Consider the following 15,329-nt stretch of genomic DNA (forward strand, 5'->3'; position numbering starts at 1 on the left):
GACTTGAGCCATAACGGGTTCTAAATGCTGTTTTCCATTCGTCCCCTTCTCTTATTCTTACTAAATGATATGCCCCTCTTACATCTAATTTAGTAAAAGAATGTGCTCCCTGAATTCTATCAAGCATCACTGAGATCAATGGTAAGGGGTATCTATTTTTTATAGTGATCTTATTTAGAGCTCTATAATCACTGCATGTTCTCAAAGTTTTATCTTTTTTGGGGACAAAAAATAATGGTGAAGCAGCGGAACTCTGTGAATTTCTAATAAACCCTTTGGCTAAATTCTCATCCAGATACTCTCTCAAATACTCATTTTCTTTTTCAGTCAATGCATAAACACGTCCACAAGGAATTGGTGCACCATCTTCTAAATCAATTTTACAATCAAATGAACGATGTGGTGGTAACTCACTAGCCACTTGTTCATCAAACACATCCTTGAATTCTTGATAACAATCTGGTAAAATTCCCGACACTGCTCCTATCAAGTGCTCCTTAACTACACCTGCAGCTAAACAAATTCCTTGAATCTCAGATTTTTCCTCTGGAATCTTATCCTGAAATGTCAAACATTGTTCTCTACAAAATTCCGACTTGAATTCAACTGTTCTTCTACCCCAATCAATAGCGGGATTGTGTAATGTTAACCAGGGCATTCCTAATAGTATTTGTAATTGTGGTGCATCAATTAATTCAAATACAATGGGCCTCATTACGAGTCCGGCGGTAACCGAGGCAGTAAAACCGCCTGGTTACCGCCGGACTCGTATTACCATTCCGCCTCCGTGATTCCCGGAATTACCGGGGCATTACAACCCCGGTTTTCCGGGAATCACGGAGGCGGAATGGTGTAAATCCCCATTCCCATTGAGTCCTATGGGACTCAATGGAAATGGGGATCATGGAAACACCGGCAGCATCTCGTAATGCTGCCGGTGTTTCCTCGTCCGCCTGCATGCGGGAGGTGTTAAACCCGCCAGGTCAGACCTGGCGGGAACATCACCTCCCGCCTGCAGGGGTCGGACTCAGGCGGTCCAATGTCTTCATCAGGTTTCTCACCAATTTTCATTCTGATAATATCTGTCATTTGTGTAATCAAACCAGATGTCAATTGCGTATCATCCACTGCCCTCACTTGTTCAGGAACTCCTTTAGAAACAACAGGCACTCCCAATCTATTTGCTAAAGCCAAATCCATGAAATTTCCAGTGGCTCCACAATCAATCACACACACGGACCACCACATTTTAGCTTACCTTCCCAAAATAAAGATACATTAAGAGTGATATGTGGTACTGCTGTCTGGATGGTATTTGCCACCACTTGTCCTTTTCCAGGAATAGAAGGACATTTTTTAGGAGCACGTGGACATCTTCCTACAAAATGCGTCCTTTCCCCACAATACAAGCATACTTTTTCTCTACGCCTTCTCTGCTTCTCTTCTTTAGTTAAAGGACCTCTGATTTGACTTTCCATAACCTGTCCTTTATTTTCTTTCCCAGACAACTGTTCTATCTTGGGGCGCTCATTTCTACTCCAAACTCTACCCTCAGAAAAATGTCTCCTTTTTTCTGACCTTCTTTCCAACAACCTTGAGTCTAATAGTATCACTAAAGAAATGAATTCTTCACAAACCTTAGGTCTCTCCACTATTGTGGCCAATGCATCTTTTAATTCCTCATGTAATCCTCTATAAAAAATTGAAGCTCTCTTCTCTTCAGGCCACTCACTCTCTTGCACAAGTGATCTAAATTGGGTTATATAAGACACCAATTCTCTGTTTCCCTGCCGCAACTCCAGTAATTCACTATCAACACATATAGATGAAGTTCTTCTATCAAACATCTTACTGAATTCATTTTTAAACATTCTCCAGTGACCAAGTTCTCTTGCACCTCTTTCAACTAAAGGTACTGACCAAGCGGAAGCCTCCCCAGTTAAATAAGAAATTAAAAATGCCACTTTAGCTGTTTCTGTAGAAAAAGCTTCTGGTCTACACAAAAAATGTAACTTGCATTGCATCAGAAATGTTTTAAACTTCCTATGATCTCCACCAAATCTTTCGGGAGGCGCTAAGGGAGTTGAAACAAAAGATATTCCTGAAGTTAAATGTAAATTCTTTCTCTCTTCCAACTCAACTGCGTGCCGCCTATTTTCACCTAACTCTGGATACAAGACTGGAGGTTCTTGATCATAAACTTTACTAACCTTGGATGTTCCTGGGGTTTCTGATCTATGTACAAAACTACTTAATTCCTCCATTTTGACTCCCAAAGTTAAGGTCTCACTCTTAGCTAACCTTAAATCTTCTTTTATTTCCATTAACATCTTTCCTAATGCTCCCAAACTAAACTCTGACTCTGGGTCCATCATCACTCAGGCAGGATTTAAATACGTCGGCCTTTCATTCTGTCAGGTCCAGTCTTGAATCTTCCTGCAGGAGTGATGCTGGGCCCACCAGACCCCCTAAGTCTGCCTGCCCAACAGTCTTTCAAGAGATAAAACTACCAAGCTGGCAAACCCAAGGGGAAAGGGGAATTGAGGATAAAATAACAAAAGACAGATCTTCACTGGCTATATATATATATATGTATATATTAATAATCAATCCAATCTAGCTAATTTTACTAAAATGCTACCACTCTCCTTTTTATACCTATAGCCTATGCATTGATGCCGATAGGCTTATTCAGTTTGTAGTTGAAGTATAGAATTCTGTATTCATTGTTTCTTTCTTCTTCTACTGTGGTAATATTTTCTTTAGAAAATGTCTTGGTTTTAGTTTTTTGTTGACTAATATGTTTTCAACTTCTCATTCACAAAAATATATTTTACATAAAAATGTACTTCTTAATAAATACTCTTTCTAGTCTTTATTGCTTCAGAAGAAAGTCTGTTGCTTAAAATCAAGTTAGCACAAGTTGCGCAATCATTTGATGCCAAAATATGTAAAACTGCTCAAAAGATTGACTCAGATGCAACGAGTTCTGCGAATCGTTTACTTCCAGTAAAACGTCAGACGTCACAACGCTTCACTTACACAATAGTCCTGCAAAAACGAACGCTTCCTGAAAAGACGTCACAATGCTTGCACGTGCGTACGACGTTCGTAGGGTTCCTTGTTCTAACTTCCTAGACGCGCATTGCATATTACTCAAAACGAAAAGAAACGCTCGCGCTTGAAACTGCTAGCGAGCGTATTTATGTCAAAAAAACAAACACGCAAGTCTTTAAAGAAGGATTACGCGCGCCTTGTTAGTAAATATTACACGCGCAAAATACACTCTGATTCAAAAATGATGCGCAACAATTTAAGTTAAAAAATTAACACTGAACCTTTTTCTTCAACCAAAAAATAAATATTAACATTAGATTCCACTCAGTTTTTTCTAAGGTTAATTCGAACTGAAAATCCTTGACGTTAGACTTTGAAGATTAAATAAATTTAGCTTGCTTCATCTGTACAAATCTTCACAGCTTCTTGGATTAGCTTCACTTCAACTTCGAACCAGTAGTAAATGGAAATTCTAAAATCTTCTTGGGATACTAAGAATTAAGTACACTTTAAAATTATTCACTAGAGCTAAAGAAAATGCTACCTGCCTCAAAGGCTACTAAAATGAAAGGCAGTTTAGAACTCTGTGCAACATTCCAAATGACCTTATAACTATTTACACCAATCATTGCTGCAGAAAAGACTCTCCCACTTGCTTTGGGGAATTAAGCGATTCCTGAATTTAACATTAAGGAATATTTACACAAGTTCTAATTCTAATCCAAACATAACCCAAACATCACACTTCTAAGTAAAACTACATCCAAAGGGTTTTAGTGTTAAATGATGATTTCTTAATTTAATGTGTAAGTAAATGAAGTCTATGAAATTTACCTTGGAATTGTAATTGTATGTCTTTTAAGGTTGTGAACCTTTGAAACTCTAGAAATGTACCATGGAATCCTGACAAAGGGACCTTGGTCCTAATTACGGTGCCACAATTTGCAGCACCGTACTTAGCGCCTTCCCCATTTCCATTGAGCCCTATGGGGAAAAAATGGGAATGGGGAAGGGCCATGGAGGAAGGGGGAATTACCGCCCCGCCAACCTTGTAATGGGGTGGTAATTCCCCCTTTCTCCATGGCGGAGTCGGTAACTTAGCGGCATGGACCTTGGTGCTAATAGCACCATGGTCTTCCTCCAGGGTGGTAATGAGGCCCTATGGCTCTTAGCACTCAAGAAAATCAGCAGCGCAGGGTTATCCATAAAAATTAGAGAAGGAAACAATCTGAACTCAATATGTGTAGTCATTTTAATCTCTTACTACATGTACTTTACCCCAAAACTGCCCTAAAAAACTGGTTGAAAGAAGTACTCTATTTCTGGAACTGATTGGCTGTGATCTAAAGACTTTCAACAATGCGATCAAAGAAATAAAAGAAAAAGCAGGGATATGGGAAAGAATTTTAGAAATCTCTCAACTAGAACACTTTACAAGAGATATGTTTTTCAATGGGCCTCATTACGACCCAGGCGCTAAGTGGTTAACGGCGCCGTAAAAGGCTGTGGCGCCGTTAACCACTTAGCGCCTTACTACGAGGTCCCTTTGCGGGACCCGACCTGAACGGCTGGTCTGGACCAGCCGTTAAAGTAGGGACCCGCAAAGGGACCTCGCAGGCAATTTGCGGTACCGTAATTGCCGCCTTCCCCATTCCCATTGAGCCCTATGGGGCAAAAATGGGAATGGGGAAGGGCCATGGTGAAATGGGGAAATACCGCCCCGCCAACCTTGGAATGGGGCGGTATTTCCCTTTTTCACCATGGCAGACTCGTTACAACACCGGCACCAACCATGGTGCTAATAGTGCCATGGTTTAGCACCGTTGTTGTAATGAGGGCCAATGTTTCCCAATTAATGCCCCTTTCCGATATCTTCAAACTAACAGAGATGGTAAAAAACGAGGTGCTTTATACTACGCTTACGACTAGGTTTACTCCCTACTCTATCCAGAATTGGAGCCTGGAAGAATTTGCTGGGGATGAACGCATCTGTAGGTTGTGCAAACTAGAGGTGGAAATTGATAGACATCTACGAACGCAATGCTCAAAGATAAGTGATATCTTAGATAAAGGATATCGCTGTTTGCGCTTTCCTCTCGACAACCTACACAGCGACCACATTTGAGCTTTTATATTCTCTTGTACTGGTATGACCCTGAATTATACTGTTTTCTACACATGGTTAGAAATAGAGGAGCTGCTGAACGCCGGCCAATAAGACATATTCACACAATATATATATATAAATAATTCTTCACTTATTTTGAATTGAAATCGTTAAAATGAAATAAGAACATGAATTTGATTTTAGTAGATTAGAAATTCATATTACACTATTCAGGCAATTACAATGGGCCTCATTACGACCCTGGCGGTAGGGGGTTAACGGCACCAGTAGAGCTGCCAGCGCCGTTAACCCCCTACCGCCTCATTACGCTGTCCGCTCGCGGGACCCACTAAGGACGCCCCGTCATTAACGGGCCCGTTGTTAGCATACTCCCCATTCCCATTGAGCCCTACGGGGGGCTCGAATGGGGATGTACCGGGTCCGGGTTCCCTGAATGGGGAAATACCGGGCCCTCCAAGGTCGGAATGGCCTGGCATTTCCTCATTCAAGGAACCCGGACCCGGTACCCGGTATGGAGGTAGCATGCCGCTAAAAGCGGCATGCTACCTCCATTCTTGTAATGAGGCCCAATGTATTTTGAATTACTAACATAAAGATGTTAATTGTTAATGTGTAATAGGTATTTATGAATGTAATGTTTTAGGAACGGCTATGTATAAATTATTAAATAACAGTGTTTAAGATTTGATTTAACTAAACACAAATACAAAATTTAAAAAACCATTGAGGGAAAAACAAATAAAGTGAAACACAATTGCTACAAAACACAGAAACCATCATAGATAGTCCCTAAGGTCATACTTATTGAATACAACAATAACAATAAACAAACTCCTGAAAAGGCCAATGACATGCATTTGCCATTCAATCTCAGTGCTTACAAAGAACTTGTTGTTGCATTCCTTGAGGTCTTTTTACACAAATTAATAGATTCTGATTCTCAGATTTCCCAGATTTTAGAAAGCAGTTATTTAGGTGTAATGATTTAATTGCTCATAACAATCAGCGTTAAGAAAATACTCATCTGTTTTAGGCTTGGTGCATAATGGTTGGCGAGCTGCCTTACCCTTCATCTACAAACCTTCAGGCTGGTGATATGCCTGGCCCTTCATTCACGCACCCTAAGGCTAGGGATATGCCTGGCCCTTCACCACACGCTCTCAGGCTGGGGATATGCCTGGCCCTTCTTCCACAAGCCATCAGGATGGGGATATGCCTGGCCATTTATTCACGTGCACTCAGGCTGGGGAGCTGCCTGTCCCTTCATTCACCCACACTCAGGCTGGGGATATGTCGGGCACTTCATTCACGTGCCCTCAGGCTGGGGATATGCCTGGCCCTTCTTTCACACACACTCAGGCTGGGTATATGCCTGGCCCTTCAACCACGAAGCCTCAGGCTGGGGATATGCCTGGCACTTCATTCACGCGCCCTCAGGCTGGGGATATGCCTGGCCCTTCATTCACATGCCCTCAGGCTGGGGATATGCCTGGCCCTTCATTCTCACACCCACAGGCTGGGGATAAGCCTGGCCCTTCATCCGGGTGCACTCAGGCTGGGGAATATGCCTGGCCCTTCATCCAGGCGCACTCAGGCTGGGGAATATGCCTGGCCCTTCATCCAGGCGCACTCAGGCTGGGGAATATGCCTGGCCCTTCATTCACCCACACTCAGGCTGGGCATATGCCTGGCCCTTCATTTACGCAGCCCCAGGCTGGGGATATGCCTGGCCCTTCATTTACGCAGCCCCAGGCTGGGGATATGCCTGGCCCTTCATTCACGGACCCTCAGGCTGGGTATATGCCTGGCCCTTCATTCACACGCCCTCAGGCTGGGGATAAGCCTGACCCTTCCTCCAGGTGCACTCAGGCTGGGGATATGTCAGGCCCTTCATCCAGGCGCGCTCAGGCTGGCGATATGCCTGGCCATTCATTTACGCACCCTCAGGCTGGGGATATGCCTGGCCCTTCATTCACGCACCCTCAGGATGGGGCTATGCCTGGCCCTTCATCCAGGCGCACTCAGGCTGGGGAGCTGCCTGGCCCTTCATTCACCCACACTCAGGCTGGGGATATGCCTGGCCCTTGATTCACGTACTGCCTGGCTGGGGATATACCTGGCCCTTGATTCACGCGCCCTCAGGCTGGGGTAGGGTGAAAAATATCAGCATTTCTTCTGTGCGAGTAGTGCCTGGCAGCTATGAAGACCTATACTACTAAAAACCGGAACCACTGCAGTTTCCAATGGAAACATAGGGCCCCATTACAAGTTTGACGGTCTGGAAACAGCGGTGCCGGTAAGCTTACCGGCACTGTTGTTTCCAGACCGGCAAACTATGGGTTTTTCTGCCAGAGCCGCTGTGCCGACAGGTCTGACCCTGCCGGGCACAGCGGCCACGGTAGGCAGACTTGTCACGGAAGCACCAGCACCATTAACAACGATGCTGGTGCTTCTGTGTCCCCACTCCCATAGAGTCCTATGGGCTTAACTAAATTACCGGCGCCTGACTTCCCAGCTGCCGGGCTTTGAATAGCCAACTAACACCGGGAAGTCAGGTGCTGGTAAATCATTACGGGTCTGGCGGCAACCTGCCAGTACCACCAGCACGGTTACCGCTGGACCCGTAATGAGGCCTATAGGACCTCATTACAAGTGTGCGAGTCCAGTAACAATGGTGCCAGTATGCCTACTGGCACCGTTGTTGCCGGGCTGGCACACTACGAGTCTGCCTGCCGGAGTTGATGTGCCCGGCAGGTCTGACCCTCACACAACAGTGGTAACAACGGTGCTGGTGCTTCCGTGTCCCCATTCCCATAGAGTCCTATTGGACTCTATGGGAATGAGGATTAACAAAATTACCGGCACCTGACTTCCCAGCCGCCGGGCTTGGAATAGCCCACTAACACCGGGAAGTCAGGCGCTGCAAACCATTCCGGTGGCAACCTGCCAGTACCACTGCCGGGCACAGTGGCCACGGTAGGCAGACTTTCACAGAAGCACCGGTCCGGTAACAACGGTGCCGGTAGGCTTACGCGTGCCCCACTCCCATAGAGTCCAATAGGACTCTATGGAATGGGGAACAAAATTTTACCGGTGCCAGACTTCCTGTTCTGCCGGGGTTGTAATACCCGTGTTTCCAGCAAGTCAGGCGCCAGTAAAATGTACAAGTGCGGCGGCAACTGGGGCGTCTGGTCACCCTAGGCTGGGAATATGCCTGGCCCTCCATTCATGCACCCTCAGACTTGCGAGCTGCCTTACTCTTGAATCACGTGCCCCGACTGGTGATATGCCTGGCCAAGTGCTTAAAGTGAGGTAAGAAATTGAGGGGGGCCCTCATTTGGGGGGGGGTGGCTTGCCTGATGGGCATGGCCTAAAACTTGAAGGCGTGGCCTAAAGAAGAGCATGTAAAAATTAACAGGGGTGGTCTAGTCTACATAACTAAGCGCATACTGCAACACTGCTGGTACAACCAAAACATGTGGTCCTGGGCAAATCATTTAATTGCACTGTGGCTTATCTGCAGCACTTAAAGTCCTGGTGTAGTAAATAGTGACAGAGTGTGATATAATGCTACAGTATACAGCATTATAGCCCCACAGCGTACAGTAGCGCCTCCTCCATTTGAGAATATTTTGTGAGTCCCTTCTTGTGAATGCAGAAATTGCAAGAACCAGAATGCAAAGATAAGCAATCATAGGGGGTCATTACGACCTTGGAGGTAACCATGTCACAATTTGCGGCATGGTTACCCCCTTACCGGGTCAGGGTTCCTTAAATGAGGAATTACTGGGCTATTCCAACCTTGGAGGACCTAGTAATTCCTCATTCGAGGAACCCGGACCTGGTACATCCCCATTCCATTCAAGCCCCCATGGGGCTCAATGGGAATGGGGAGGGAGCTAACAACGGTCCCGTTAACAACGGGCCCGTTGTTAGCTCCCTGGTCTGCTAGCGGGACCCGCTAAGGGCACCTGGTTTTACCAAGCGCCCTTTGTGGATCCCGCGAGAAGACTCGTAATGGGGTGGTAAGGGGTTGACGGCTCCGGCACCATTACCGGCGCTGTTAACGCCTTACCGCCTCACTCGGAATGACCCCCATAGAATCCAGTAGTGGCTCGTCATTTCATACCTGAAATCGGACAGATTGCGTTTGAGTAATCATAACCAGTTTTGCAGAAAGTTTTTTTTTTTTATTACAGAAAGTCAAAAACCTAAACAAATCTAGCTAGGTCCCAATGATAGAACGGCCAGCCAATCCTGAACCTCTGCTACCTCTGTCCTATGGAGGCCATAAGCCACTCCAGACACGCGTGAGCCTCATTGCTTGTCATGAGTGAAGCACAGCCAGGAGCTCTGGGCATCACCAGCTAAGGGCCACATCTAAGCTTAGCTGTGCCACCCAAGGCATCTTTCCATCCAACACTTTTTGGTGTTGTTCATTTAGTGAGTCCCCTGTGGACCAAAAAGGAATCCCCTGCTCTTTTTGCATACTGGACGAGCTGCACTTCACTGTCGAGTCCCCACAGAGTCCCAATATGTCAGGGATTCCGTGGGGCATCAACTTGCATTTAGGATGGATAACTTCCGGCAGTGGCAGGACGAAGACTGATTTGCGGTTGGTTGTTCAACTTGGGTAATGGTCCCAATTGACTTAAAATTCTGGAATGGAAGGTATCCCGAGGAATTGCCAGTGGCTATGATTAATTAAGAGCTTTCCACCCACCAAGGTAAGCCGAGACCTCGATTCAAGCCAGGCTGAATCATGTCTGGGGTTGCGCTTGGGGTTGAAATTATGTGTTCTTCAAATACTGTCTGCAGTAACATCAGGACCCTCACCTGTGTTTCCATAATGTTTGATAGAGGGATCTTATAGAGTATAATGCTCACACTTTACACTTGTGAGATATGGTATCACTAGAATGTTTTTCTTTGCCGGTTGAATTTTAGAAACCTTCAGTAAAACATCAGAAGTGTCTTAAGTGACGGATTCCTCGTGTTTTATCAACTGTTTTCAAATCCCAATCAGTGGCGGTTCGACAATACTGTGCAGCCCTTTGAGGCACTATTGGTCTACCTGGCAGGTTACTAATGACAGGCTTTCTGTGAAGTGGAGCCTTTCAGAAGCTAATGTCTCTGCCATGGAGTTAATGGGTCAAACATGAACACCCTTTTGTCTCCACTCCTGTTGCGCCCGTTACAGTCCACGGCTGAAACTGAATTCTTACTCTCAGCCTTATGCTGTAAAAGGCACAACAGGGAGTGGAGACAAAAGGGTGTTAATGGTGGGGACGTTGTGCATTTCCTGAGCTGTGACTAACACAAGTACCAGCCAGCCACAGCTTCGCACAAACTAGCTTGAGCGAAGCTGTGACTGCCCTGCACTTCTGTCAGTCACAGCTGCCTGACTTAATGACGGCGCTTGGCGGGACAATGACCCACCATGAAGTGGTGGGACCGGGGGCCGGCAGGGCCCCGGCTCAGTCTCACTATTTGGAGACTGCTGAGTGCCCGACCCGGCGGGGCCCGGCTCACTTAAAGCACTGCCTGTCCCTTTTCTCACACATCCTCGGGCTGGGGATATGTTTGGCCCTTTACTCACGCACACTCTGGTTTGGGAGCTCCCGACCCGGCGGGGCCCGGCTCACTTAAAGCACTGCCTGTCCCTTTTCTCACACATCCACGGGCTGGGGATATGTTTGGCCCTTTACTCACGCACACTCTGGTTTGGGAGCTGCCTGGCCCTTTACTCACACATCCGGCGGTTTGGGAGATGCCTGGCCCTTTATTCCTATACGCACTTAACTTAGGGCAAGGTGTTGCCTGTCCTTCCAAATATAAACAAAAGAAGCCATTGGTCATTTTCGCTAAAGACGAACAAATTATGTAACTCACCAAATTTAAATCTTGCTGCAATTTGTTAACCCCGCTTTATGCTGTATTTTCCATTTAAGAATTCGTTTTTTGAGCTGCAAACAGCGAGTTTCCTGTGTCTCTGAGGGACTGCGGGTGCAGCACAGACATCAGATTTAGCAGCAGGGGATGCTTGGCAGAGCAGACCATAAGCGCATGCGCAGTGCCTGGACACGGCTCAAAAAAAGCGCGCTCGAAAGAGTAACCTGCACTGCGCATGTGCACTACTCAGACGCTTCTCACCGCTCTGAACGAATAACCTGAACTGCGCATGTGCTCACACCACTCACGCGTGCGCCCTCTGAAAGAGTAACCTGCACTGCGCATGTGCAGTACTCGGACTCTTCTCGCTGCTCTGAACGAATAACCTGTACTGCGCATGTGCTCAGACACCGTTCTGAACGATTAACCTGCACTACGCATGTGCTCAGACACCGCTCACGCGAGCGCGCTCTGAAAGAGTAACCTGCACTGCGCATGTGCTCAGACACCGCTCACACGAGCGCGCTCTGAAAGAGTAACTTGCACTGCGCATGTACTCAGACACCATGAGCGCGCTCTGAAAGAGTAACCTGCACTGCGCATGTACTAACCTGCACTGCGCATGTGCTCAGACACGGCTCACACGAGCGCGCTCTGAAAGAATAACCTGCACTGCGCATGTGCTCAGACACCGCTCACACGAGCGCGCTCTGAAAGAGTAACTTGCACTGCGCATGTACTCAGACACCAGGAGCGCGCTCTGAAAGAGTAACCTGCACTGCGCATGTACTAACCTGCACTGCGCATGTACTCAGACACGGCTCACACGAGCGCGCTCTGAAAGAATAACCTGCACTGCGCATGTGCTCAGACACCGCTCACACGAGCGCGCTCTGAAAGAGTAACTTGCACTGCGCATGTACTCAGACACCAGGAGCGCGCTCTGAAAGAGTAACCTGCACTGCGCATGTACTAACCTGCACTGCGCATGTGCTCAGACACGGCTCACACGAGCGCGCTCTGAAAGAATAACCTGCACTGCGCATGTGCTCAGACACCGCTCACGCGAGCGCGCTCTGAAAGAACAACCTGCACTGCGCATGTGCTCAGACACGGCTCACACGAGCACGCTCTGAAAGAATAACCTGCACTGCGCATGTGCTCGTTCATCTCCAGGTGTGGCTCTATTCATGGAATTATTTGCTTGTAAAACGGGGATTTGCGTGCCGTTATACCCGCAAATCCCTTTTTGATGAATGGACTTGCGGGCAGAATGGCATGCAAATCCTGTTTTACACGCAAACAATTCAATGAATCAGTGTGAAGGGGAGTCTGGCTTTTCTCTTCAATGCGGAAATCTGTGTAGATCCTCCCCCTATATATGTGAATGGGAGCCGTAGGAAATCCCTGCATATGTTAATGGGAGAACCATGGAGCTGCTTTCCTGAGATTTATTTGAATAGGAGGTATGCACTATACCTACGTGTTCTCTGAAAAGTCACCCTGGGAGACTTAAGCTGCACCTATGGGGATCCAAAATCAAAACTTCGCCTAATTGTCTAGGACTGGTGTTGAAATAGTACATTATCCCCTTTTACAATATCTAGGGAGGGAGGGGGGGACAGCTAGCATAGTTCCCTCATTATTCATGTATTCTTCACACTTCATTTAAAAACATTTTTATTTTATTTGGCAGCGAAATTCCCCATGGTACAGAGTCCATTGGGGGCACTAATGAGTGAACATTAATAACCCCACAGCCCTATGCAGCTTCATCCCCATTGCCCACTGTGTATATTATTGAGAAGACAATATTTTTGAAACGGCAGTTCAGGGAGGTGACTCCTTGTTTAGGTGAATGATCTGGCCTAGGAGGGGCCCTACAATGTGTGTAAATGAGTACATGAAATGGCCAGGAAGCTCCCTCGTTGTACCTTTGAAATGTCCACATCTGTGGATGTCTTGCAAATCATCTGGAGTCGGTCTTGATGTTAAAGAACTTATAATTTGACAGCGTTTCCTGTCAGCCTCCATTACCCTCCTACCCCTGACAACTGTCTCTGCGATAAATGTGCATTTAATGATGTTTTACAGGGATCAAAATAAGGATTTGATGAGAACAAGCTAAAAGCAGCTCTTGGTTTTCTGGCATTGGGTGTCTAGCATTGCAGAGTGAGCAGGAGCTGCCTCTGGGGAATTAGGAGCTAGTACATAGTACGCCACAATTCTCACTTCCATGTGAGGCGCAAACCACACATGTATGTCAGTTTTAAAACACCCATTATGTCAAACATGTCTTTTAAATGGATCATAATAGTCCATCATACACATTCACAAACGCTCAGCTATGTATGTTTCTTGCACCAGATGACCAAGATATATATATTTTTTTAATTTTTAATTTGTTTTTAGTCAAGATACAATGAAATATCAAGACCTTTACAAATCTTTCATACTTCGACGTGTTTCGGTTCTTAATTTAACAAAATCGAATTTTCCAATAAAAAGATAAAATCATACATACAATACAAAACAGTACAAGTACAAGGAACAATACTCACAACAGCAAAGTAAAAAAATGGCAATCCTACCAAAATATGGTCATTATTTACAGAACGTCCTTTGAACAGTGCAGCACTAATTCACACATATGTAGAGGCGATTCGACACCATTACCTTGTAGATATAGAGGTATTAACCTATTCGGACTGTATCAATTCAGTCTCAATAATCTTTACTAGTCTAGTAGTTTTGATTATAGATGTATTTGTTGTACCCCACATACATTTGATCCAGATCCATTCTCTGCCTTCAATCGTAATTGCGTCTTGAAATGATTCTAACGTTCGAGATCGTATAGATTCAAAATGAGTGCAGTATAAAAAAAGATGGTTAAGCGACTCTGCTGTTTGTTTGCAAAAACGACATATTGTGCATGTATCACCCACACCTTGGTTAAACCAGTGTTTTTGTGTGACCCTTGTGTGTTGCAAGTCAAGTCTAAACCTCATAAAGGTTTGACGGACCTTGGGGCAGGGACATAAAGTCAAATACGTCATGCGTGGTACTTGTTTATGCAGAAATTTATAGTACTCTCCAAATGAAGAGTGACTAGCAATCTTCGTGCAAGTGTCCACCCAATCAAAATGAAAGACTTTCTTTTTGATTTTTTCTTGTAAGAGCTCTAGGTCCTCGTATGGTAGATTGATCTTTTCCATAATCCCCAGCATAGGTTTTTTGAAGTGCAATATGGATGGCGGATTGTTTTTCAACATCATGATGTGTAAATCTGTATAGAGTGAGTTTCTAGGCGGATATAAGATTTTCCCAAAGTTTGCCAGTAATCTCCAGTTGTATTTGGCAGATAAGGCATTCAAGCCCAATTCATGTCTGACAATCGCGTTGGGGATGGACGAAGGTAAACCAAGGGTATATTTCCACAACTGCCCTTGTGATTGATCTAATACAGGGCCCAGGTCCCAAAGATATAACTCCACCCCATAAAGCAAGATTGCCTCTACTTTTTTTAGGTAGAATTCTAACAAGGGTGTTAATGAGAATTTACAGATCTTATATTGTAACACCTTCATTTGACATTTTAAAGTGTTAGCCTTGATGGTGAGTATTTCTTTGATTCTTTTAAGTGACATGTTTTTTGTTAGAATAAGGCCAAGATAGGGGAGTTCCATAGTTATCATAATCGGGGCATCATCTACACTCCATGCGAAATGACGTACCTTTTTTTTGTTTGCACAAACTATTATGTTAGATTTTTGAGGATTCACCCGCAAGTTGTTGAGTCTACAGTAGCCCATAAAGCTTACTAGTTTTTGTTGAAGCCCTGCTTGTGTGTGGTCAAAGAGTAGAATGTCATCTGCATATGCAAGCCAAGACAAGGAGAGCGATCCAATGCGAATTGGAAAAGAGTTTACCTCGTCCCAAATCTCATTGATCCCTGCAAGATAAAAATTGAAAAGAATTGCTGCAAGATTGCAGCCTTGCTACACCCCTATCCAGGAGGGTATTGGTTGCGTAAGGGACCCTAATCTGTCAATTCTTACTTTAAAGTTTGTTTGATAATGTAGCATTTCTATCAGTATAATGAGGTGTTGTGGTATCTTAGCGTGTTGGAGCATTTTCCATAGCTTCCCTCTAATTACACAATCGAAGGCCGCTTTTAAGTCTAAAGATGCAACAAATACAGGTGTATTGTCGGGGCATGTCGCGTGTGCAATAATATGCGCCAAAATAC

General features: G+C 45.2%; 1 protein-coding gene across 1 annotated transcript in view; it reads right to left on the reverse strand.

Moving 5' to 3' along the window:
• The window catches only part of LOC138570256 (zinc finger protein 84-like), an 86,436-nt gene extending 75,182 nt beyond the window's left edge, over positions 1-11,254 (reverse strand). Inside the window, exon 1 of the mRNA XM_069649014.1 lies at positions 11,078-11,254. The gene's annotated coding sequence lies outside the window, so the exon portion shown is untranslated. The remainder of the gene's footprint in view (positions 1-11,077) is intronic.
• Positions 11,255-15,329: the final 4,075 nt, after the last annotated feature.

This window comes from Ambystoma mexicanum, chromosome 2q (genome assembly GCF_040938575.1).
Source record: "Ambystoma mexicanum isolate Mex_15411 chromosome 2q, UKY_AmexF1_1, whole genome shotgun sequence".
Taxonomy (NCBI): domain Eukaryota; kingdom Metazoa; phylum Chordata; class Amphibia; order Caudata; family Ambystomatidae; genus Ambystoma; species Ambystoma mexicanum.